Here is a 26,911-nt window from a genome sequence, read left to right as displayed (position 1 = left end):
CGTAGGATCTCCATGAGCTCGGCCCTGTAGCTCAATAATTCCGGGGAGCTCCAAATTCTGCGCCAAAAGGTTGAGGGTTTCAATTCCAGTTCCTCCGTAATGGGTCACAGACCCAAATCTAGTCTCAGTGGGAGGAGTGGTGTGCCAGGTGGTAAAGCTGCCAACTGCCTCAAGAAATTATTCTCACTAATCTGTACTTTCTTGACGATTGCATGGCCCCACAGTTCTCCACCGTAAATGACGGCCCCTCTTGCCTCTGTTTTATAGATGTGAATAAGGGGACCAAAAGGCTTAAAAGTCGACCTGCTTGCCATCCTACTAATTCCACCCGTAAGCTGGACCAGTTTCATAATGACCCTGGTACAATGTGAGTCCCAAGTCATATTCTGGTTGATGGTTACCCCCAGGTATTCAAAGGTAAGGACCCTCTCTAGTCTCAGCGGCCCTATGGTAGGGTTGGGGTGAGTTGAGGAGGGAGGGTTGAAGATCATAAATTTTGTTTTCATGGCATTGATCTCCAACCCTCTCTCCACACAAAAGGTCGAAAACCCGTCCAGAACCCGTTGTATGCCCATGGGAGACTTGGATAGCAGCAGGGTGTCGTCCGCAAACATAATAGCGGGCACCCTGCTGCCATTCAGTTTGGGAGCATCAATATCAACCAACCTATTCAAGTGGTTGATCACCCTGTTAAAGAGGCACAACAGGGTCGGTGCGAGCACACAACCCTGTCTTACCCCTCTGCCAACGGGGAAACTACCTGAGAGTGCCCCATTTCTGCCACACATAACCCGGGCGAAGTTCCCCTGGTGTAGTCTTATCAAGATTGACAGAATATCCGCCGGGATACCCAACTCCGCCAAGACAATCCACAATCTATCTCTCGGCACTAAATCGAAGGCTGCTCGCAAGTCCACGAAAACCGTGTACAAGCTGCCGCCCTCGATTGTCACAGTCTTCCAGAACAAAAGTTTCAAACGGACGATCTGGTCCGTTGTTGAAACTACTCTTCTAAATCCGGCCTCATAAGGACTTAGGATGGCAAATTCCTCCTTCCAGTTTTGGAGGCGGTCAAGTATCAGCCTGCCAAAGATTTTCTGGGTTACATCAATGAGGCTCATAGGCCTGTAGTTGGCTGGGAGCAGAGGTGACCCCTTTTTGTAAATAGGGACAATCTCTGCGCCCAGCCAAGTACCTGGTATATCCATACCCCTTAAAACAGCGTTAAATAACGTCATTAGGTATGGTGCCCATACATCGGGCTCCTGTTTAAATGGGTCACCCGGTAAGCCGTCCAGACCAGGCGCTTTACCCGGTAACAGCCCTGCGATGGCTAGTCGCACCTCCTTTTCGGTAAAGAGGTCCCCTTCTAGTACCGTGCTGGTGATCGGGAAGGGTATACCAGGGGCGCCATCATTCACCCCATAAAGGGCCTGGAAATGATCCTGCCAAGCCTTGGGCGAAATGTTGGGTTCAATTGCCGAGGCTAGCTCCTCAGACCCAGTGTTTACAATACGCCAGAATTTACGTGAATCCCTGCAGGATAATGAAATTGTGAGATTTTCCCATTTCTCCTGCTCCCATTCAGTTCTAGCATGCAAAATCAGCGACTTGTAAGCCTTTCTCCTGGCCCTGATCTCGGATCTGTCTCTGCCTTCCTTGATCGAGGTCAGCAGGTCAGATTTAGCCTTACGGCATGCAGCATTATACAAAGTGGAGCGGGTATGGTGGCCACCACCACTCTTTCCTGTCGAAAAGAAAACATCGGCCACAGACTTGACCATGTCCTCATGCAACAGCCACAACTGGTCGTTGATGCCCGGCAAGGTAGGTTGCTCCATTAGTGTACAAACCTTTTCAAGTATTGGAATAACCCGGGCATAAAGCTCTGATACCTTCTCTGGGTAAGAGGCAAGCTTCTCCCACCTAACTCGCCTTCTGTTATTCGTCAATGCTAGTCCTTTTCTGGGGACGCCCGTCACATGCCTTCTATTATCAGTGCCTGGATGGGCATATTAAAGTTCCAGTGCGTTGTGGTCACTGTCCTCTCTAGGTATCACCCGGAAGTCAATAATATGGGACCACAACGAAATTGGGACTAGAATATAATCTAATCTCGACTCCCTACCGATTCTATTGTATGTACATTTGGGAGGGATGTCAGAAATAGTGCGTCCATTACAGGCCCGCACACCGTGTTTGAGAGTCAGAAAAGTAATTTGGACGGCCAACGGAGTCCAGGCTCTGGGCGCGGGTGTTGCCGTTGGTGGTACAGACCATAATGCATCCTCCTCTTGGGAAAGTCCATCCACTAGACCCAGAAGAGGTTCAAAGTGGCAGTTTAGGTCCCCTCCAATCAAGAGGGGAGTGCCCTGAGAAATATCACTAAGGGCGACCGAGAGGTCGTCGATGGTGGATGACTCCTGTGTGATACCAACCGGCCTAGAATAGACATTTAACACCACAAGTCTATTCGAGTTCGGCCACTCTAACAGAAGGCCAAGAATATCCTCTGTGCCTAGTGGAAGCACGGCAGCCGTGCATCCCAGATCAACCGCCACCCACGTCACTAAACCGCCTGAGGGGCGCCCCCTACCCCCCCACTTTGCAGGGACAGAATAAGATGCAAAACCTGTGCGAGGGATTTCCTCTCTCGCCCAGGTTTCTTGGAACATGCATATGTCCCTACCCTCAATGAATGAGCTCCAATCCGGAGAATTTATCTTATTCCCCAGGCCAGCCACATTCCAAGATAGTATATTTAGGAAGGGCGGTCTGGGGTTCAGGGTCAGAAGGGGGGGGAAGTGCCCATGTGTGCAGAGTTCATTTGAGGCGTGTTACCCAAGCGACTTTCCCCTTGTATAGTTTCACTCTGACTGGGGATAATCCCGGCTGTATTTGTATAAACCTCTGGGAGAATGTTGCACCTCGCAACGAGCTGACTCACAGGAGTTATTATGACAGAATTTAGGGGAGATAGCTCCCCATTTTTTGGAACCCCTGGGACGCATTACTGACTCCCCCCTCACAATCCTACTCTGTCAGTCGACTAAATCCAAGGTGCTATGCCTATTAAAGGTTGGAATATTGGCCGGATAGTAGGGAGAAGGACGGTATGTGAATCCTCTCCCTCTGTCACCCCAGCTTCCCTCCCTCCTATGGATAGTCTGCCATCGCTCCTCATCTCTCACATGGGTCGCTGGAGGATAGAAAAAAGACAGAGGTAAGGACTGGATGTATGTCCCAAGGTCTGGGTAAGACCAACTACAAATATGAGCGACGGTCAAGGGGTCCCTAAAGTTGATTAGGATGCAATCCCCATTGATCGATTTTCGTGTGTTACCTAACCAAGGGACTCTCCTCACCATGAGAACATCACTCGTTATTCCCTGGGGGAGGGGCCTGTTGATGGAGAGCCAGCTGATCACCTTGTTTTTAAGAGCCGTGACATGTTCTTTTGAGGATGGTTTTAGCTCCGGAACCCCCGCCAGAATAACTGTATATGGACTCGCCTCTGGCGGTAAGTTTATTACCCTGTGTTTTTTGTAAGTTCCCTGGTCACCCTGTGTGAGTACATTTGATTTTTCAGGGGGGTGAGTAGATGTAGCACAATCAGTCTGCTGGGTAGACACTATGTGGGGTGCGGGTTGTTGGGATTGTGAGGGCTTGGAGGCCGGTGCCGCCTCCTTCGCCACCTCCTTTGCTATTGGCGTAGGTACAGGCTTTTTATTCCTGAGCCCCCCCCCCCCACCTTTGGCAGCAATACTGTCTTTTTTGGAGGTATTTGCTAGTTGGACCGTAGCTTTTTCAATTGACACTAGTCTAGCTTCGATCTTAGTTAGGTGCGCTTCCAAGGGGCTTAAAAGTGACTTCAAAAGAGTGCCGATATCCGAGAGGGTGATATCTTCGTCAGATGAAGTTACATTATGGCTAAGTGACTCGGTCGAGTTTGGGGGGGGGGATTTTGCAGGGATGATGGCGTCTTACTCCTTATGGGGTTATGTCCCTTGCTATCAGATCCTAAGTTGGTTCCCTCTCCTAGTGGGTTATGCTTAGCTACCTTAGCCTTGCGCCCCCTGGGTTTTGTGGCCCTCTTTTCCTTTTTGGAATGGTTCCTTCTCTTTCCCCCTGCGTAGGGCCACTAGCTGTATCAATATTCTCAATCGTGTTAGCCAGGCGAACGATGACATTAATAGGGGGAGGAGGGGGTTGAGGTAGGGGTAGTAAACTTAACTCTACAGGGGTACTAGTGTCAATATCGTTGGTTAGTATGGTGGAGATAGTTAAGTCAGGGGTATCTATCGCACCACTAGCTCCATTCTCCCCGTTGTCACAGTCTATGCGATCCAATGACTTTACCGGGGTTCTAGCCTGCGCTATTATGCCCATGGATGATCACCTTGCCCAGTCTAATTCTTGCAAAATTCGCCTTTCCAAAATCGTGATTTCATCAATGAGGAGAGACCCCGCCTTTGCAAAATAATTGTCCAAAGTACCTTTAGAGGTCCCAGCAGCTAGCGAACTCTTGCTCCTCGCCTCTCTCATGGCCATAGTTTTAAAGTTTGATGTGTAGAGGAAAAAAGTAAGAGATGCAAGGGGGGTGGCCCGGTTCCGGTCTCTACCGTTCTCGAACGGCTTAGCCCGGCTTGCCCGCGCGCGTCCCGCGATATGCGTGAATGGGCGTGCCTTTAGAGACCAGGGGGGGGAGGCGGGAAGAGTCCCAGGTGCACTCGATCTCCACCGCACACTGCCGCCTGGGACTCGCAGTCCCGCACCCTCACTGAACCAGGTATTTCCAGGCAGAGTCAGCAATCCGGTTATCCCAGCACACTCGGCAGGTCCTCAAACACCACGCTCTGTGCAGGTCAATGTCCCAACAAGCAAACGGCTGCGAGACCTATTGTACCCTACGGATGAGCTCAGCAGACCGCAATTACTACCACACACACACACACCCAGAGCCCCACACACCTACCCAGAGCCCCACACACCTACCTAGAGCCAGCCACACACACACCCCCAGAGCCACACACACACCCCCCCCAGAGCCACACACACACCCCCCCCAGAGCCACACACCCCCCCAGAGCCACACACACCCCCCCAGAGCCACACACACCCCCCCAGAGCCACACACACCCCCCCAGAGCCACACACACACACCCCAGAGCCACACACACACACACCCCAGAGCCACACCCCCCCCCGCAGAGCCACCCCCCCACCCCCGCAGAGCCACACACCCACCCCCCCAGAGCCACCCCCCCACCCCCCCAGAGCCACACCCCCCCCCAGAGCCACACCCCCCCCCAGAGCCACACACACACACACCCAGAGCCACACACACACACACCCAGAGCCACACACACACACCCCCAGAGCCACACACACCCCCAGAGACACACACACCCAGAGCCACACACCCAGAGCCACAAACCCAGAGCCACACACACACACCCAGAGCCACACACACACCCAGAGCCACAAACACACCCAGAGCCACACACACACCCAGAGCCACACACACACCCAGAGCCACACACACACCCAGAGCCACACACACACCCAGAGCCACACACACACCCAGAGCCACACACACACCCAGAGCCACACACACACCCAGAGCCACACACACACCCAGAGCCACACACACACCCAGAGCCACACACACACCCAGAGCCACACACACACACACCCAGAGCCACACACACACACCCAGAGCCACACACACACACCCAGAGCCACACACACACCCAGAGCCACACACACACCCAGAGCCACACACACCCAGAGCCACACACACACCCAGAGCCACACACACACCCAGAGCCACACACACACCCAGAGCCACACACACACCCAGAGCCACACACACACCCAGAGCCACACACACACACCCAGAGCCACACACACACCCAGAGCCACACACACACCCAGAGCCACACACACACACCCGGAGCCACACACACACACCCAGAGCCACACACACACCCAGAGCCACACACACACCCAGAGCCACACACACACACCCAGAGCCACACACACACACCCAGAGCCACACACACACACCCAGAGCCACACACACACCCAGAGCCACACACACACACCCAGAGACACACACACACACCCAGAGACACACACACACACCCAGAGACACACACACACACCCAGAGACACACACACACACCCAGAGACACACACACACACCCAGAGACACACACACACACCCAGAGCCACACACACACACACACCCAGAGCCCCACACACACACACACCCAGAGCCCCACACACCCACCCAGAGCCCCACACACCCACCACCCACCCAGAGCCCCACACACCCACCACCCACCCAGAGCCACACACACCCACCACCCACCCAGAGCCACACACACCCACCCAGAGCCACACACACCCACCCAGAGCCACACACACCCACCCAGAGCCACACACACCCACCCAGAGCCACACACACACTCAGCAGAGCAAGCACAGCGAGGGGGCAGGGAAGCAAGCACAGCCAGGGGAAGGGGAAGCAAGCACAACCAGGTGGCAGGGGAGCAAGCACAGCCAGGGGAAGGGGAACCAGGGGGCGGGGAAGCAAGCACAGCCAGGGGGCATGGAAGCAAGCACGGGCAGGGAAGCAAGCACAGCCAGGGGGCAGGGAAGCAAGCACAGCCAGGGGGCAGGGAAGCAAGCACAGCGAGGGGGCAGGGAAGCAAGCACAGCGAGGGGGCAGGGAAGCAAGCACAACCAGGTGGCAGGGGAGCAAGCACAGCCAGGGGAAGGGGAACCAGGGGGCGGGGAAGCAAGCACAGCCAGGGGGCATGGAAGCAAGCACGGGCAGGGAAGCAAGCACAGTCTGGGGGCAGGGAAGCAAGCACAGCCAGGGGGCAGGGAAGCAAGCACAGCCAGGGGGCAGGGAAGCAAGCACAGCCAGGGGGCAGGGAAGCAAGCACAGCCAGGGGGCAGGGAAGCAAGCACAGCCAGGGGGCAGGGAAGCAAGCACAGCCAGGGGGCAGGGAAGCAAGCACAGCCAGGGGGCAGGGAAGCAAGCACAGCCATGTTCCCAGTGCTTGGCTATTCTGAACAAACCATTGGTATCCGGCCTGCCACTCAAACGAAAACAACTCCCAGATACCTTAAATAGCTAAATGAAACCTCAGAAGTAGAAACATTATGTCCAGACTACACGAGAGAGGCTGCAATTGTAATTGCGAGGGACAAATACCACTGAACTGGGAAGAAGACGGTGTACAACTATAGTGGAGGAATAACAACCTCGTACGCTACTGCATATCACTGTGCTTTGGATCCAGGAACACCACAGGCCCAGCTTTGGACGCTACTTCAGAAATGCCACAGCACAGAAAGAATAACATTACCTAATGTACTTATGTAATGTAGTTGATGCTCATGTAAAGCTCTCCAATACCTACTTCGCGTTATTTAAAACTGCCCAAAAATAGAATCGGGGTTGAAGTCCTGGCAACGTGCTACAAATACAGTTCTTTAAAAAACGTTTCTTCTTGTTATAGAGGCCGCAGAAACAGCCAGCCTCGAGGAGCAGCTTCAAGCATGGGGAGTAACTGTGACGGCGAGTAAGCTGTTTTCTGGGCTAGTTCTTTAGATGCTTACCGTGCCGCGAGAGCAGGGACGGGGCTTCGTGGTAGGAGAATAAAGACTCTGCAATGGACAGAGGCTGGTAATTTATAAGAGCAGCATACGTGGCATTGTGTGAGGAGTTGGGCACGAGGTGACTGACTCGGTGAAGTCCGTGAAGGGAGCAGGACTTTGTGGCCATTTGAGGATCGCAAAAGCGAACACCAGTAGACTGACTGGGGTTGTAATAGAATGCTTTCGGCGCTACAAAGGGGAACCTACTCAACGGGGCATTGGGTTAAGGAGAAGTGGACTGTTCTATGAAGAAAGCGGGGTTGGGGAGTAGGTGAGACGAGTTTTTCAGGCTGTGGGCTCCCTGGGGCAATTGTTTGACGTTATCGTTAGCGAGAGCAGGATGGAGAAGAGCTGCGGGGAGGAGAGCTGCGGGCAGAGGGAAGGGGGGGGCGACGCACGACAACAAACTGAGACCACAGGACACCCAGATGACAAAGACAACAGACACGAAGAACAGTACAAAGAGACAACAGGACACGGACAAGACCTACAAAGTAAACAACCAGAAAACAAAGACAAGCCACGGACGTACAAAATGCCGCTTACCTGCTAGCAAATCAAGGAAACTGAAATCGCGCAACCCACCCCTGCAAAACACACGTCCAAAATGGCCAAAACATGCCGAGAAAAAAAAAAACATCCGCCCACCGCCGCATGACGTTCTAAAAGGGGCGGAATGAGAAAAAATCAGCGGAACGCCCACGAATCTGCTCGGAGAATAACGGACAGATATCTCTTCCAATGGCTAGCCTCCATTTATGGAGCTAGCCAATGGAAGAGACAGGCGGGACAAAGCCCCGTACTGCCAAACAAAAGATTTCCCCTGTGCGAACACTGCTGCACAGTGGACGCCAGGCGAAACCTAAAAAGTGGAAGGAGTGAATTTCAGACATGACAAGGAAATGACGGATCCCAGGTGGGGCAGACACTTAGGGGCTGAACCCCAGTGGGGAGGCTTAAGAGGCCCAAATCCTAGTGACAATGCAGCGGGAGCCCACAGATGGGAAGAATCCCAGATAAGAAGCAGCTAGAATGACGCCTGCCTCCGAGATAGAAAGGCAAGATAAAACTTACACAGAAGTAGACGGATTGAACCCCAGACAGAAAGTAGATTGGATGAAATACAGAAATCCTAGACAGGAAATAGATTACTTTCCAAACTAAAGTTAACATTCCTATCTAGGCTACCAAGGATACAACATTCCAGTAGCCCTGCTTCTTCTATGCTAGATTTACACGATATAATATCACAGACATACCTATCAGAACACAGACTCCTGTCTAATCACCTTCTGACTGTTAATCTTTCCTTTCTTTGACCCTGTACACTGCCCCCCTACATTTTGCCTGGTTTAGTTCTACAGACATACCACACAACCATCCGTAGGTACAACTTCATAATATATGCTTGTGCTTTTTACCGGGTTGCCGATCAGTGAAACTAATTTGACTAAGCTACAAAATCACAGTGGTCAGTAAACGGAGAGCCCAGAACTTGGGCATGGCAGCCTGTGGTCATCTGGGAAGTGAAGTCAGGCGAGAAACGGTATATCATACAGGAAGCAGAGAGGAGCACCGAGGGGGTGGGGGGAAGGAGGCGTTCAGTCGGGCTGGAGGTTAACAGTAGCGCCAGAGCTTTAAAGGGGGCGTGGCAAACAATGTCGCACATCTGAGTGCTTCTTATGTGACAACTGTGGCTTGACCCGTGTCTGTGGTGCAGAAACTACAATCGCTCTTCACTCCATGCCTCAAGATAATGTCCCACTGCTGTATTTCGTTTACTCAAGTTGTTACAAAAGCCCGTTCACGGCACTCTAAAATTGTTCCACGCAGTGGTTTGCGAGCTCACATCTGGAGATGCTTTGTACAGCACTCTGAAAATGCTTAATGACGTGTGTGCTGCTCTTGCTATTAGACCTCCGCTGTGTCAGACTCAAACAACTATTATTTCCGATTATGCTAATGTTATCCCTCTCACCGACTCAGGTCAATGACTTCTCCTTCTGTTATTACAGTGGTGTCCACATGCTCTGTAACTATCACCGCACGCTTCGACGCCCTTGTTATTTCACAGCCACACTCCATCTGGTGGTGGTCTGTGCTATAGAAAACATACATATAAATAAAATGGGTGGTGCAGAATGGGTTTGCGCTACAGAAAACAATATAAATAGATTAGCCTGACACGCCCCTGTAATGCCAGCTGGACCTGCCACCCCTCCTCCCTCTATGTTAAATATACATATTAGCCCACCCCTTCCAGGGGCCGGGCCCGTTGCGTGCAGCCAGACATGCTTTAGCGGTGAGGTGTGCAGAGTCAGAGGCACTCAGTGACCCTAGACCCTGATATAAATACAGGCAGCGGGGAGGAGACAGACAGGCTCAACGTGTCGCTCCCTGACAGCTGCCTCCCAGGCAGAGCCCAGAGCGCACACACCCACCCGCTGAACCCAGACGGAAGCCCGCCCTCGTGCGCCTCACTCATGCACCGGGGATTCTAGGCGCACTAGGTGCCGCACAGAGGCGGTTACGTACATATACGCAAGCTGTGTGTGTGTGTGTGTGTGTGTGTGTGTGTGTGTGTGTGTGAGGGGGAGATAATCAGATTTGTATTTTTTTTTTATCAAACGTAATTTAGTGCTGAACAGAATGGTATTGTAATGGCAGAAAGCTAGCAAGGGTGGACAAGACGTTGCTGACATCAAATGTATTACCCACGTCGTTTTAGGAAGCACCAAAGCATGAAGATTGGTAAGGAGAGAAGGGGAATGGGGACAAGAAAAGAGGGGACGAGGCGACGAGCTAGAGTTTCACATTAAGTCAAGGCTGTTTGGGCGAAATAATGTATTTAAAATCACACACATACAGAAAATACACGTTTACTAAAAGGGGTCAGCGGGGATGTCTCCATAAATGGCGGGCCATGAAAAGTTATCGCAGGGCGGGGGAGCCGGACTGGAAACCAGAAGTAACCCAGGGGAAAAATTCAAACCAGCCTCGGCCTCCCTTATCGCTCTTCCCCCGCTGTGTCTGCTTGAGAAAGTGTCAAAAAGGCGACAACAAAGGAACCCTTCCCTAACAAGGAAACTGCCTTCACCGGGAAAAGATGCCCGCAGCTCCACCGCAGCCCCTGCTATACATCCCGGCAACATAAATAGCGCAGCCCACTCCTGCAAAAGACACGATGAAAGTGACAAAAACATGCCGGAAAAAAAAAAAAAAACATCTGCCCACCGCCGGATGACGTTGTAAAAGGGACGGAGAGAGAAAAAATCCGCAGAACGCCCACGAATCTGCTCGGACAATTACGGACAGATCTCTCTTCCAATGGCTAGCCTCTATTTATGGAGCTAGCCAATGGAAGAGAGAGGCGGGAGAAAGCCCCGTACTGTTAACAAAAGATTTCGCCTGAGCGACACTGCTGCGCAGTGGACGCCAGGCGAAACCTAAAAAATGCACAACGAATGCCAATGCACCTTGAAGGTCAGTGTCAGCTCATATGTGTGGATGTCAGGCTAACACCCTAATTTTTACAGACGCATCACGCAGGGCCACCAAGGCAAACTGGTCCCTTCTCTCCCTGTCCAAATGCACCGAGAAGGAAATGCTCACTTTTTCATAACACACTTGTCTATCACGATTTAGCAGCACGGGGGGGGCATCGGCGAACCTGCTCTTACAAATTTACCCAAAATGTTTCAGGTTAAGTGCAGAGTTCTGAACACTGCAAACAAAATATTCCTTCCCATGTATAGTGTGAAATTCAAAGACCTTTATCATGGCTGGATTGAAAGCATAAGCGGGCATACTCGAGCAACGAATGGGAAGCATGCAGCACTAACTCAGTGTCATTTTAAGAATTTTGGGGGCCCGGGGCAAGATATATTTTCAGGCCTCCCATTTAGAACAATTCTTAATTTTTATTATCTATGTTCCAATAAATCAAGCCTACATGATGCCATACAACATAATATTGTAGTTAACTTTTCACACACAACAGATGAAATGTTTCTTATTAGAAGCCCAAAAATCATTAAATGACATCGAATAGAGTGAGTCAGAGGTAGAAAGCAAAAGAGAGAGGTGGCGGTAGAGAAATGAGTGAAATCAAAGCAAGAGGGTGAAACTGAGAAAAATCACTTTACCAGTGGGAATATAGAAGGTAGAGGCACTGGGCAATTGCCCATGCCTTTAAATGACTCTGTATGACTGTAATGTAAACTGCTCACAGCAACTCTTACCACGAGTAGCCTGATTTTGAAGAATCTAATACGTAAATTATGGTTTGCTTAGCTGGTACAAAGTTACTTATTTCTAGTTTTGTTCAAAATCATGACGGTTTCGAAGATTAATAAAGGCAGTTGGCTGTAAGTCGATCACCTCACTTAGGACATCTCTATAACGCAGTGCCTCAATCTGCAGATTTCAGACCATGTTTCCCCAGGCAAGACATGGCTGCACTGACTGATGAGTGTGTGGGGTCTTAATACCCCAGAAAAGGGCATGGCAGCAGTGAGTGTTTGTGATCGTGTGTCTCCGGACTGTACCTTTGCCTTTCACCTTGTTCAGCTCTCCACTACCTTTTGAGTAAGTTTGCAGTATACAAATACCGTATACATACATAGGTGCCAAGTGTCTGGCACTGAGTCATGAGATTTGGAATGGCAACACTAGCTGCAATAAGTGCACAGGATCATGCTTCCTTAGCTGTGGCATGGCTGCATGGAGTGCCTAGGATCATGTTTCCCTGACATTTCTGCTCTGGTCAAAAAACAAAGAAGGGAGAGTATAATAAGTCGTGGACTCAGCCTCCTCTACAAGTAATGAAAAAAACAAAGGGAGTTCACTCTTCCAAAGAACCGTGCCATCCTTTCTAACAGTGACTAAACCTGATTAACATCGGAGCCATGGGCAGGCAGTGTCTTGGGCGAGTGAGATCCTTTGGCGACTATTTAACTACAAGCGCTCCTCCCCTCCCGTGTTGAAGCTCATGAGGCCCTAATTGAGCAACCTAAGTGTAATTTTTTTTCTCCAAATTTGTCTTTTTATTAAGCATCAAACCATGTCACATACAACAGACAGCACCCAGAAGGGTGCTATAGGGTGGGCAGATTTCAGGGTTACAATATCAAATGCAATGATGGTTTCAGTTTCGCAGGACTCCCCTGTCGGCCACAGTTCCAAAGAGATTGGGTGATGCCTGTTTCAAAAACATCTAACCTCCAACCCCAAATCAAACAAATCCCCCCCCTACCTCCCCTCCCCATCCGGTGGCGACGAAATGATAGCAAATACAAAATGAAAATAGTACAGCAAAGTCAACAGAAATTATTGGTGCATTAACTAACGGTGAGACTCAGGCCTACCCATAGTAAAGCTAAGGAGCCCCTTAGGGCCAACGAATCAAGGTGGTAGCTGCTATATTTGGAAGAGGTGCATGGCCCGAACTGACGGTGGACAGACCGCTGAGGGCAGACCGCGAGACAGAAAGGACACACAGGGTCCCCAGTGAAGCACAAAGTCTTCGTAATCATTCTGGAAAATGTACGCCGGGCTATCCAAGGATATGATCCTCCATAAGCGAGCATGCCACAACGAAATTGCCGGGGCCTCCGTCTTCTTCCAAGCAGCTGCTAAAGTGAGTTTGGCCGCCCCAGACAAGTCCTCAAGATTGCTTTTTCTGTCTTAGTCTGCCTGGCCAGAAGTGGATCTCGGAGGCCAAGGAGAGTAAAGTCAATGGAGGTCGGGATCGGTTAGCCCAATATGTCCTTGATATGAGAGAGGATCTTGTCCCAGAAAGGCCTAATCTTAGGACAATCCCACCAGATATGTCTAAAGTCCCCTTGGAGCCTACATCACATCCAACAAAGATCTGAAGTGTCAGGGAAGATGCGTCGAAGCTTTGTAGGGTATAGGTACCAATCATATAAGGGTTTATAATGGGCTTCTCGAAGTGTCAGTGACCTATTGTGCCTAAAAATATCTCTCCAAAGATGTGCCCACTCCCCATCTGTAACGTCCCTCCCCAAGACCCGCTCCCAAGAGGACATATATCGTGCTGTAGGAGGGTAAGCCGTAAAAAGCAGCATAGTGTAGATCGCCGATATGGCACCCTTCATAGAACCCGCCCTGAAGGCCACAAACTTCTCAATATCTGTAAGCTCGCGAGTGGCCGCTTCATTAATGGAAGGTGTCAGGACCCAATGTTTGAGCTGCAGGTAGTGGTATTTTTCACTCTGTGGATGCGCAAATTCCTTCCTGCATTCAGCGAACGACAAGACCTCTCCATAGCAGAACAAGTCAGCGAATTTAAGGCAGTCTCCCCTCCTCCAAAAATCGAAGGGCCCCTCATGTAATGCCGGGGGGAAATCTGGGTTGAAATGAATGGGCGTGTACGGGAAAGGGAAAGAGGTCCACCCCGCCCTCTTGGTAACCTTGTCCCACGTTGACAGTCGTGGGAGTGCTGACATAGGCATTGGGATGTCGATCCTTTCTGTGATTCCACAGTAAGTCCCATATATATATCTCCCCACCGTAGAGCGGTCCATCTGAAGCTAATGCTTATTGGATTCCCTGGCAGACCACTCAGTTATGACCCGTAACTGGGCCGCTTGATAATATAGGGTGAAGTCAGGTAAGGCTAAGACACCTGGGACACGCAGACGTCGGAGTACATGATGGGGTAGGCGCGTCCTTTCCCCTTGCCAAATGAATTTGGTGACCAGAGTGCGGAGGTTCGGCAGAAAAGTACCCTCCAGATCAATAGGGAGCGCCTGAAACAAGTATAAGAATTTAGGTAGGACCGTCATTTTTATCTTGCTGGAGTTGAGACAGTAGGGGTGGATCTAAGTATCGTTTTTAAAGAGAATATCAAGTAGGTATTGGATGAATGTATTTTTGACAAAGATGTATATCCGCCTTTGAAATTGACTAGGTTGACCACAGTTGGTAACAGAGTGGTAAAAGGGATCAACATCTTAGGTCCTGAAGAGAAGCTTAGGGGTAGGCTTCGAAGCATGTACACCCATGAGGAAACTGCCCATTATAGCACGTTTTCCTCCTTTTCCTCACTTTTAATAATTCCAGCTATACGGAGTATTAAAGTTCAGTTTTCCACGTAGCCAGGTATTTTTTTAACTCTTATCTTCTGACCCTTCCACTCTCTCATCATACACATTATTTTTCTTCACTTGAAAGTGCTCCCACGTATCCGTAGGTCATAACACGCCCGTCCCACGGTGGGCGGGAAGATCACGTTGATGAAGGCTGCCACCAAGGGACCTTTTCATGGGTGAGGATTATTTTAGAACACAAATTGTTTCTCCTATCATAGAGACCGAATGGTTCTCTTGGTTTAGGCACTGTTTGTAACAATAGCACGGTTCTTTGTTTTTTCATTTCTGCACTGGCTGCATGAAGTGCCTAGGACCATGCTCCTCATACATGGCTGCAGTTGGGGATCATGGTTCCCAATTTACGACCTGTCTGCACACGGGGTGAACAAGACCATGTTTTTTCAGATAAGCTGTAAGTCTGGTTGCGCAGGGCTGTGTTTTTCAGAAATGCATGGCTGCTTTGACAGTGTCTGAGACTGTATCCCCAGATACTGCATGAGTGCCTGGGACCATGTTTTCCCACAGATGCCATGACTGCAGTGGTTAGTACTGAGTGCTTAAGATAGAATTCCGCAGACCAGGCTTAGCAGTCCTGGAGGCAGTGAGTGCAGAGGACCGATGTGGAGGCTGAACAACATGGTGCGATCACAGAAAAAGTGAACCTCGAGTAGCGCTGTGTGCCTCCAAGATGACATGCCTCTCCAGTCCTCACTCGTTTAAGACATTCTACACACGCCACACACCTCGACGGCACTCCAATTTATGCCACTCGCAACACACCACACCACTCCACCTACTCCACTTTATCCCACTCCAATCTACCCCAGTCATTTCAGTCGATCCAAGCCCATGCAATGTACCCCAATCTACCCGACCCCACACCGCTAGAATCTGCCCCTATCTACCCCACTCCACCAAATCTACCCCAATCCATTCTACTTTGATCCAGTCTAACCCTGCTCCTCTACAATCTACCCTACTTTACTCAGTCTAACAGAGTCAACCCCATTTCCCTCCAATCTACTCCACTCAGATCCACTCTACTCGAATCTACAGTCTACCCCACTCCAATGTACCCCAGTCCAACCCACTCCGGTCCACCTGACTCCACTCTACTCTACCCCTTCCCATTCCAATCCACCCCAATCTACTACACTCTACCCCGTTCACAATTAGCAATGCTGAACAGCAGCCACACTTTGTACATAATGGCTAAAACACACTGCAGAAGCAAATTACTTTTGCATAATCAAGCCCTATTGGCTTTGCCAATCCATGGTCAATTTAAGCAGTGGTGAGGTACCCCTATCCAGTAGGGACTTATGTAGCCTGGTGCTCGTTCTTAAGAATGCAAGTAGCTATGTGCCTGTAGTTCTACATCTAATGTACCCCATAATGTGCTTTTCTGCTAAGATGGTCCTATGTTTTAGGAATAATCCGGGGAAGGAGCACCATTTGTGTCAATCAGTAAATTGAGTGGTATCAAAGCAACGTTTCCAACCGTTTCCTACTTTCGTGAGAGCAGCATGTTCCCATCTCCCTTCCCTGTTACTATTACCTATGTCCTATGTATTAATGCAACCTTACTAGTGCATAAAATTGTTTGTCCCACATTTGGGGCATATATTTATTTCCCACCAGTAAGGGTCTGCTATTGAATTTGCCCTCTACGATAACCTATCCATCTTTATCACCCATGATTGATTGTAGATCTCAAATGGAACCTCCATACTTATCCAAATAAGTGTTCCCCATGCATAAGACGAAACCCCAGTGGAACCCTACATGCCCTTGCCATTTGGTTTCAGCTTTCTATTCCTCCCTCCAAGTCAGCTGCAATAATGCCATGTGAAGCACTCCATAATGTATGTATATATTTGAAGCATGGTGTTGGCTGCTATGGACATCCCCCAATCATTCCAGATTAGCAATGTATGTGTTCAAACCCATTTTTAACGAAATTCCAGCTCAAAGGTTTTGTGTGGAGGGGGTCTGATCTGTGCATGTTTCCATGTGTCGGGAAAAGCGTCTGTGGTTATAGAGGCGTAGGAAATGCTGGTGGGTCATTTAGTCTCTTCCTAGGTTGAAGAGTTGGTGGGGGCATGTGTCTGTGGGTGCTTCTGAGTGTATAGACTTAAGGGTGGTTGTGTCGGTGTGCTGAGTTGTTCGCATGTGGTGAGCAGGTGGTAGGCGGTGGTGGTTGATGAAGGGGTCGGAGGGTTGGGGATTGAAGTTTCTATAGATGGTTGCTATCTTGTAGTGGAAGTGGTCGGCGAGGGCGTCTCAGAGTTCATGTGAGATGGGGATCGACTTTTCGGTGGCTGAAGAGTTACTTCGTGTTGGTTTAAATCTGGTGGGTCAAAGCTTTCTTTTTTGCGGCTTTGAGCCGGTGGTGGTAGTTGTTGAGGGCTGATTTGTAGGTGGCATGATCGATGTGGTTCCTGCTGGTGCGCCATCTTCTTTCCAGTTGTATCTACTACTTTTATTAAATGGAATGCTTCCCTGAATTCTTAAATATATTTCATACGTATTAAAGCATTGTTAACAGTTGTTTAATTAACTGTGTTTACTAATGTTGAAGTAAAAACCATGACAAGCCTGCTCTCAGTGTTTTATAAATCGTTGTAAGCCTTGATAAAAGAGTGAATTTCCTAGTGAATTTTGTGGATTTCCTGGAAATTAATACCAATTACTACCTCTCTTGGTCAGTCACTCATCTGCAAAGTATCTCCTCTACATCGTAAATTATTGAAATGGGATTTGTCAATCAGTTTTTTCTCCTACTCCTGCCTCTTATAAGACATTACATTTTGAGAGGAATGGCTGCATGTGCATAAAATATGGTATTCCAGTCCCAATAGAGGACACAAGTTTCTCTTAAGAGGGTCCTATCAGAGGTCTGTCAATAAATTAAGACTTTGTAGATATAGGAGTTAGTTTCACATTACACGTTCCAAAAGCTGATTTCATACTGACTATGCATTACCTTTTTAGGTCGAAGCCTAGAGCTGGGCACATGCGCAGTCTCGCTGGCGAGATTTAGTGTTATCAGGAGGTTTCAGTAACAGGCTTTAAGCCCCTCCCCTCTTTCCCATTGGCCGGCGTCACCGTTTTGCTAAATGGTGGCCAGCCATTGGGAAAGAGCTCTGACGTATTCTTTTCTCTCTTTGAGCCGTCCCACTTGGATTGGCTCACTTGACTTACTCCCGTCGCAAAAGGAATCTTATCTTTATGGGGCCATGTGTTTCAAACACATGGCCCCATAAAGGTAAGCTCCGGCGCGATCCTCTTTTTTTTTTTCTCGTTTTCGGGACGCGCTTATGTGTGTACATATTTGTGAGCATATTCAGGTTTTAAACTGGTACAAACAAAGTGAAACACTTTCTCAAGCAGTACTAAATTGGATCAAAATAGTAAAATTGCGAAATATTGTCGCAGAATGGGCCACATTAGCACGTAGTTTGCCTTTTTTTGCTGCATAAATTAGTCAACCATGTTCCAGGATTTGTTTTTTTCATTGCCACAAAATTCCCATCGCCCCGGACTGCGGATGTCATCCATGTTGGACAGGGGCCTCGGAAATGCTGGTAGGAACTTAGTCATATGGCAGCCCAGTGCTACCGAAAGCATGCAAGACATGGGACACAACAAGTATTCCCATGAAAGGTCTCTATGGCATGTTCATAGTCCGTGCAGGTACTCGGATAGAAAGGCCAGCAGGGCTGGGCAGAGTCAGTAAGACGTCTGATTTAGGCGGCCTATGCCTCTCTTTAGGCTCCGTAGTTGTCATATGTGTGTCCGGCGCAGGACCTGTTGGGACAAAGCCAGGTCTGCGGGCAGCGTGGTTTTCATAGTGTCAGACAGAAGACACAACACTTGTGTCTGTCTTGAACGCACTCTGTGTGGTGATCACACAACGGCGGGCTGCGTGACTCAGTCGCGGACTGGTGATTAGTGCTACAAAGCAAGCCACTATGTGCACTGTGAGAGCTCTGCAGGGGTTTGGGGGGAGCCCCTCCCTCCTCCTGACCCGGCAGTGCCCTGTTCACACAGGCGGTTCACCTGTGCGTTTAAACACCATTTGTTCGTCAAAGTGCCCACTCGGCGCTCTCTCTGCACCGAATGTAACTGCAGCCGAGAAAGGGAGGGAGCGAGGTCGGGTGCACAGAGGACAAAGAGGACCAGCACGGGCCAGGTGGGTGCGCGCATCCTTAGCGCTACAGCAGTTCCCATAAGGCTTCTAGCAGAGTTGTCTGGTGGCCAGGCTGAGTGCAGCCCTCGCACTGGCGACGCTGGGCGACCAGAGGGCCAGTGCTGTCCCTGGCCTTGAGTTCTCTTACTGGAGAGCCGGCTGAAGGACCACGGACGGGGCTGCTTTCCCTAGTGAGACGTCTTGAGCACTAGAGAGATGAACAAAAGTGCTCTCCGTGGGGTGCGGTCAGGAGGTAGAACTGTGTAGAAGAAGTCTCAATGAGGCAGGAGTAGAGTCTCTGCGCTTGGAGTGGTGTTTCGGCGTTGGGATATTTGATCATATTTTGGTACAAAGAAAACAGACAGATATTGAGGGGGAATTGTGTGTGTGTGTCTTTGTTCCTGCCACCTATAGGACCAGCCACCGAGGCGGTTGTATGCTGCTACGAATATAGCCTGGGTATTTTTGGAGTAGCTGGGGCATATGTTGACTACAGAAGTACTGTCACCTCAGACACTTCGCTGACCCCCTCTGACCTACTAGCGGAAAAGGGAGGGTCCTCGTGTTACAGTAAGTGAGCAGTTATTATTAATTGGGTTATCAGACTCCAAACGGCTCTGCTTTGTAGTACTGTACTGCAGTGTGGACTGTACAGTTTCTCTCTCATGTGTGTTGTGGACTAAGCGGCTCGCTGGAAGCCTGGTGACCCTGGAGCCCTACATTAGACACCTGCTAGATGTATACTTTAGGTCTCGCACTGTACCTATAGGGTGGAAACAGGCGGTTGTGCTTCCCCTACAAAAGAAGCCGAACATCAGTTTCGAGAAACTGGAGAACCTCAGCCCCATTTCACTTCTACCATATATGGCCAAAGTAGCGGAGAAGGTCGTGAACATCCAGCTGATGGAATTTGTGGCGGAGGCGAACCTCCTTCATGCCACTCAGTTTGGATTCCGGCCTCAACACTCTACGGAGTTGGCCCTACTTATGGGGGTAGTTGAGGGTCAAACTATGGCCCTGATTCTCCTGGATCTAAGTGCAGCATTCGACACTGTAGCACATACCACCTTGCTACAGTGTCTGAATGAAGGTGGGATCTCAGGTACTGCACTGAAATGGATCCAGTCCTTCTTGGTAGATAGAGGTTTTCAGGTTAGGCAGGGGGACTGCTACTCCAGAGTGGTCAACTTGGATCAGGGCGTACCCCAGGGTTCGTCCCTGAGCCCAACCCTATTCAACCTGTATGTCTCCCCAGTGGCTACTATAGTTGAGGGCTATGGGCTGCGCATAGTGTCCTATGCCGATGACACGCAGCTGGTCATCTCCCTATCGCGCGCGGTCTTGCTGCGGACAGTTTCAGAGCCTGCATGCAGGAGCTGGCATCCTGGATGTCGTCCAACTGCCTGAGGCTGAACGGCAGCAAGACGGAAGTGCTCGTGGTGGGAGGGGGCCCGTCGGTGTGGTCATCGGCATGGTGGCCACCCTGTTTGGGGTCGGCACCAATGCCATGTCAGGAAGCCAAAAACCTGGGTATATGGCTCGATACTGACCTAACATTTGGGGCCCAGATTAACCGGGAGTTGGGGGTGTGCTTTGGTGTTCTGAAAGGCCTGCGGAAGGTTCTTGAGCTCCTACCAACGGAGGCCCGAAGGACGCTGGTGCATGACCTTGTAACAGCATGATTAGACTATGGCAATCTTCTCTACCTGGGGGCAGCAGGAAAGAGCCTTGACTGTCTTCAGGTGTTGCAGAATGCCGCGGCCCGCTTGGTCCTGAGGCTGCCTAGGAGATCGGCCTCAAAGGCAGCGCTCCAAGCACTTCACTGACTCCCGGTGAGGAGCAGAATCGAGTTCAAGGCTCTGTGTACGTGCCACCGCATTATTGGCGGTAAGGCACCGTTACCATTACAGGACCTTGTTACCCGTTATGAGCCACTTCGAGCCTTGAGATCTTCCGGCTCTGGGCTACTGAAGATTCCCAAAGTGAAAAAGGCACGTATGGGGGGCAGGTTCTTTGTTTCTGGCCGCGAAACGCTGGAACAAACTCCCGTTGGAACTGCGCCTGGAGTAGTCAGAGTCCAGATTCAGGGGTAAACTAAAAACTCATCTTTTGGTCCGGTAGATTGGTGCCGGGTTTTAGTTGCTGTGAGTTTGCTGCTCCCACCTACCATAGCGCGAGGACACGCCGATGTGTGTAACCAGGCGCTCTATAAATCTGCCTATTATTGGACTGTGGTTGTGTCCTCTGGAGTTTCTGGTTTCATCATTCTGGTGAGCACTGCAGTAGATGTTTTTATCTCCCCCCCCCCCGTGATGTGGGCTGGTTGTAATCTTTGGGGATGTGATGTCCTCATACTAGAGAATTCAACGGATGTTGTCTCCTACCTTGTGATGTGGACTTGGGTGATCACTTCTGGGGAGTTTACATAATTCAGGTGAAAGTTGTAGTGGTTGTCTCCAATCCCTCACCCTTACTCATAATGTTGGCTGGAGTTGTATCCTGTTGGTGCAATGATGGCATTACACTCCTGTGTGCTGCAGAGGTTGTCTCATACCTTCTGATGCAGACTGGGAGGAACTCTTCTCTTCTGGGGAATGTCGTCATTCAGGTGAGTGCTGCACTGGTTGTCTCATCCAGTGCTTTAAATGGAAAAAAATAAGTGCAGGTGCTCATCAAATTGAGATGTGGGCGGGGGGCAGGGTTAGGGGGGGCAGGACTATGGGGGCGGGGCTACGGATAGTGCCAACGGGCCATTAAATTCATTGATAAAACCTCATGACCGAATAAAAGTCTTCATTTAAGATTTCGTTTCATTGGCGCGTTATGTTAGAAATTGTTTCAATGTTATTTCTGCAGCATGGCATCCTGTTCGTGTTGTATCCGCTTAGAAGCCCACTTGTTTTTGGTCCTAACTTCTATGTTGCATTGAACAATCCGGGGGACCCAGTTTAAGCTCTCTAACCCACCTCTTAAGTCGGAGCGGAGTAGCCCGGCCTGGTACACACTTAATGCATCTCCTTTATTTCCCTCCTAGTGAGTGACTGTCTACCCCAGCCTGCCCGGTGCCCCTTCCCTGGCGGGGGCTCTGGCTGCGTCTTATAGCAGTGCCTGGCGACCTCTCCCACTGCCAAAAGTGCTCTTGTGCTTCCGAAGTGCACTCGTAATTGGCCGAGTAGTTCCACCTGATTGATTGACTACAAAGCCTCGCGGGGGGGGGGGGGGTTACAAATGCTTCCTGATTGCCTTTTGTTTGCTGCTCAGTGTGGGAATCTGAGCTTCGATGAGATGCTTGTAAAGTCACCCCGACTGGCCAAACGTTCATGTGTGTTTTACATGTTCTCCATTCAGCCAGCGTTACAGCCTGCATGGAGAACCTGCCCTGGCTCCAATTCCCGGGCTCACCTCTGAATCGCGGCGCTCAGACCAATCAAAACGCTGCATTGCTGTGATTGCGTATGGGGAGCCTGGGTGCCCGGTGCTTCCTGCCTCTTCAGACGAAGCCAGCCAGGAGGTAAATAATAATTTTTTTTTTTTTTCCGTCCTCCCCGACCCGCGGCTGCCACCCTCACCTGCCCCACCCATAGCAGCAGCGGCAGCCCCTGTGTTACACTGCCTGACACTGAATATTAAAAGTACTTTTTTCGGCAGATTAACTTCCCAAGATCATATACCTGTCCTTTTTTAGGTCTCGCTACCCACCACAGGCTTTTGCACGCCATCAGCTGTCTGTTACGCGCACAAGCGCGCTCGACGTGCACAGCTGGCTTTCTCGCGTTAATCCCCTCCCCCCTCCCTTCTTCCACTCCCTCGTTCACGTCATGCTTTCTATACTGTAGCAGGCCGCAGCCACCAGCTTTGTTTACTTTTGCTCAACAGTGCTCAATCGCGGCACCCGCACTTTACTTTAACCATGTTAAAAGTTAAGCGCGGGTGCCGCGATTGTAGCAAAAGTAAATATATAGTTTTTTTTTACTATTTCTTTACTTTTGTGCAATTGCGGCACCCGCGCTTTACTTTTAACATGGTTAAAGTAAAGCGCTGGTGCCGCGATTGTAGCAAAAGTCAAGAAATAGTTTTTTTAAAATTTCTTTACTTCTGTGCAATCGCGGCACTGGTGCTTTACATTTAACAATGTTAAAGGTAAAGCGCCGGTGCCGCAACATTTCATCTACCATTTTCTTTAAAGTTTCTTTTTTCTTTTCCGTCAAACTGAGCCTCCTCACCAGCCACACTGCACCCCTGCACCACCCTGTCTATGCGTTTCTCCCCACTATCATGGAGTTGTCCATTATTATTTAGTTTGCCATTAATTTATAACCAGTCCATTTGGTCTTGTTTGTTCATGAATTACTTGCAGTGTCTTTGGTAAACCGACCGCTTTCTCTTTTTATTCCGCCCTGCAGTGCCTCATGCGTCTCGATATTCCATGGTGCCTTGCTGTTTTGTGCGTAAGTTCTGCCTAAAGAATCCATGGGTACAAGCCCAGCACATTACATTTTACGTTTCTAGAAAAATACAGTTTGGAATAGAATATTGCACTTTTAAATTTTGTGTAGGATGTTGACCGAGAAATGCTAGATCTTCTATACGATGTCTAGATTTGGGTCCCAGCTTCACGTGGTATGGTACAAGAACATGTTTAGAACACCTGCATAGAAAAAACTTCTAAAGACTTTCCTTATTAAACAGAGTGCTTCCAAATTGACGTTTTTACTTTGTGAAAGTGTGCCCCCTCCCCCCAAACAGCAATTCCTTTGTATGAGTTAATGCTGTGCAGATCACTATATTGTTTTATGGGGTTTAAGGTTATTCAGTATGCTCCACTTTCAAATTGGTACCCAACAACTGCTCCTGTCGGCAACAGGTTTGGCTCATGGGTACTGTGTAACCTGTCTATATCTTGCATTTGTTTTACTGATCTGCTTTCACAGATCAGGGACCTCGTAAAATTCTCCACTCCTCTACTTTGGCTGGTGTTCATGCCCCAAATACGTGTCATGCTGTGTACCACTTTTACCCTTATGTAAGGCATTTCTCATCTATTGTTAGGCTGCTCATGTCAAATTAGTAAATGCATTGATAGAACACCTTATTCTATAAGTCCAATTTCACATATGCAGGAATAAAATCCATCCTTGTGAAGCCTGCTTGATGGTGGCCTCACTATGGAAGGGTTTGCTGCAGGACTCCTTCCATCATGTAATGCTGTGTGAGCTCTAAAACAAGACAGTGCTGGACACCTAATTATCCCCCAAGGCTTTCTGTTCGGTGCATGACATGATTACTGATACAGATTGTGACAAAGGTTTGGCTGGATTTCATGGATGTCAATGGTCTGTGGCTAGCTTTGTTGTTTGGTCATAGTTACAAAGTATTTACGAAAATATGTTGGATAATTTATTTAGTGGATCGTATAAAACAAATAGCTACTCTATTGTGCATACATCTCAAAACTCAAATGATACTTAATGACTTTTTTCCATAATAACTACATCCACACCATGCAAATGAGTGTGGGTTATGATTAGGGCTTCCAGTTTATGGTATATATATATATTTTTTTCTTTCACATTTCCGTCTGAATATAGCCATATTTATTTTTGGCCCATTTTATCTATATTTATTCATATTGATTTTGTGTTTTGTATATAAATGAAGTTGTAAAACTGTACATTTCGATATTATATTTATTTAACTGATAGGCATGCACTCATGCTTTGTCTGTTGGGTTTGAGCTATTTAAGGTGCCAAATATTGCATAACAATACATCCACTGGTAAATACCTGCATTATATCACAAATGTATATTGACAAATACCGTTATTTAAAGAGATTTCATCCTGTTTGTAGGTCTCGCTGAGCCAGCGCATGCGCTGCTCTGTTAGAAATTTAGTGAGTGGCTTTTGAAAGTGCTACCAGAGGCTTTTGCTGGCCTCAAGCTTGCGGTCACGCGCTCGTGCACTCGCCCAGCCGCAAGCTGCCTCCCGTCAAGCGCGATCAATTTCACTTTGAAACCACGCGTGCAGCCGCCATTTGCTTCCCTTCCAGCGCGATCACGCGTGGAGCCGCCAGCCACCCTTCCAGCACAAGAACAAAATCTGTACTGAGTAAATTGTTTAAATGAGCTTCTTCAATCAATAACGCTCTATTGAATCAATCAATTTTAGCAAAAAACAATTTTCAACACATTAATTTTTGTCGAAAAACCTGACACAAACCAAAGTATTATTCGAAACAGTTCGGAGTTTAATGTTTCACTCCATTAAAACTCAATAATTGAATATATACACATTTTTCATTTATATACAATTCGGACTAACGGTAAAAAGAAGAGCAGTCAGCTTCTAAAAGAAGTGCAGAAAAAAGGAGAAGAAATAGTGATTGTGATAAGAAGGGTGCAAGCCTCAAAAGAAAATTAGTGACAAGTGAAATAGAAATTCGGATTTGATTTATGCTGTACTCGGAATCCAGCTAGTTATTTTCTAAATAGGCCACAGATAGTTGTTATTATCTCCACTCATTTATACAGTCACAGGTGACATGTATAATGGTTTCCAGCGTGGTCCTATTTGTATAGCTTAAAGAAAGGCGTCGACGTTTCGACCCGTCTTTTGGTGCGTGGGCAAGTTGGAGCCTCGACCTGCGGGTCTTCCTCAGGACGGATGTTGCACATGCGTTTTTACCGTAGACTTCACACAACAGTATCCCAATGATTATTTATGGGCTGCCTCCATCATCCTATTTCGAATATGGACGAAAGATGTAATTCAATCGTAGAGACCCACCCTGAACTGGGTGGTACGGCGTCTGAGTTGGTTGTCCAGACCTTGATGGTTAAAATTCAAGCAGAACGTCCCTGGACACTTCTGTGTCAGGCGTTGTGCATATCAAGTGTCAGCCAGTTGGAATTTTGCAATTGTTCCAAAACAGTTCCTGATTGAATAAGTTACCAGGCGCTCTCTGACTCGCGTCTGTTGCCGCAGAAAATGCCGACCTGCCGTGTCAAGTTCAGGCGCGACGTGAACTTGACACGGCAGGTCGGCATTTTCTGCGGCAACAGACGCGAGTCAGAGAGCGCCTGGTAACTTATTCAATCAGGAACTGTTTTGGAACAATTGCAAAATTCCAACTGGCTGACACTTGATATGCACAACGCCTGACACAGAAGTGTCCAGGGACGTTCTGCTTGAATTTTAACCATCAAGGTCTGGACAACCAACTCAGACGCCGTACCACCCAGTTCAGGGTGGGTCTCTACGATTGAATTACATCTTTCGTCCATATTCGAAATAGGATGATGGAGGCAGCCCATAAATAATCATTGGGATACTGTTGTGTGAAGTCTACGGTAAAAACGCATGTGCAACATCCGTCCTGAGGAAGACCCGCAGGTCGAGGCTCCAACTTGCCCACGCACCAAAAGACGGGTCGAAACGTCGACGCCTTTCTTTAAGCTATACAAATAGGACCACGCTGGAAACCATTATACATGTCACCTGTGACTGTATAAATGAGTGGAGATAATAACAACTATCTGTGGCCTATTTAGAAAATAACTAGCTGGATTCCGAGTACAGCATAAATCAAATCCGAATTTCTATTTCACTTGTCACTAATTTTCTTTTGAGGCTTGCACCCTTCTTATCACAATCACTATTTCTTCTCCTTTTTTCTGCACTTCTTTTAGAAGCTGACTGCTCTTCTTTTTACCGTTAGTCCGAATTGTATATAAATGAAAAATGTGTATATATTCAATTATTGAGTTTTAATGGAGTGAAACATTAAACTCCGAACTGTTTCGAATAATACTTTGGTTTGTGTCAGGTTTTTCGACAAAAATTAATGTGTTGAAAATTGTTTTTTGCTAAAATTGATTGATTCAATAGAGCGTTATTGATTGAAGAAGCTCATTTAAACAATTTACTCAGTA

General features: G+C 48.7%; 1 protein-coding gene across 4 annotated transcripts in view; it reads left to right on the top strand.

Annotated features, from left to right (window-relative positions):
- LOC144817738 (uncharacterized) overlaps positions 1-26,911 on the top strand; it is a 314,135-nt gene that overhangs the window by 65,396 nt on the left and 221,828 nt on the right. The window contains exon 1 of one of the 4 annotated variants that reach the window (XM_078674515.1): positions 23,408-23,429. The exons of the other annotated variants lie outside the window; for them this stretch is intronic. The gene's annotated coding sequence lies outside the window, so the exon portion shown is untranslated. Of the gene's footprint in view, positions 1-23,407; positions 23,430-26,911 lie in introns of those variants that run through there. 4 annotated transcript variants of the gene reach the window in all.

The sequence above is a fragment of the Lissotriton helveticus genome, chromosome 2_1 (genome assembly GCF_964261635.1).
Source record: "Lissotriton helveticus chromosome 2_1, aLisHel1.1, whole genome shotgun sequence".
Lineage (NCBI taxonomy): Eukaryota > Metazoa > Chordata > Amphibia > Caudata > Salamandridae > Lissotriton > Lissotriton helveticus.
The sequence above is the reverse complement of the archived record's forward strand: the minus strand, read 5'-3'. Positions and strand labels throughout refer to the sequence as shown.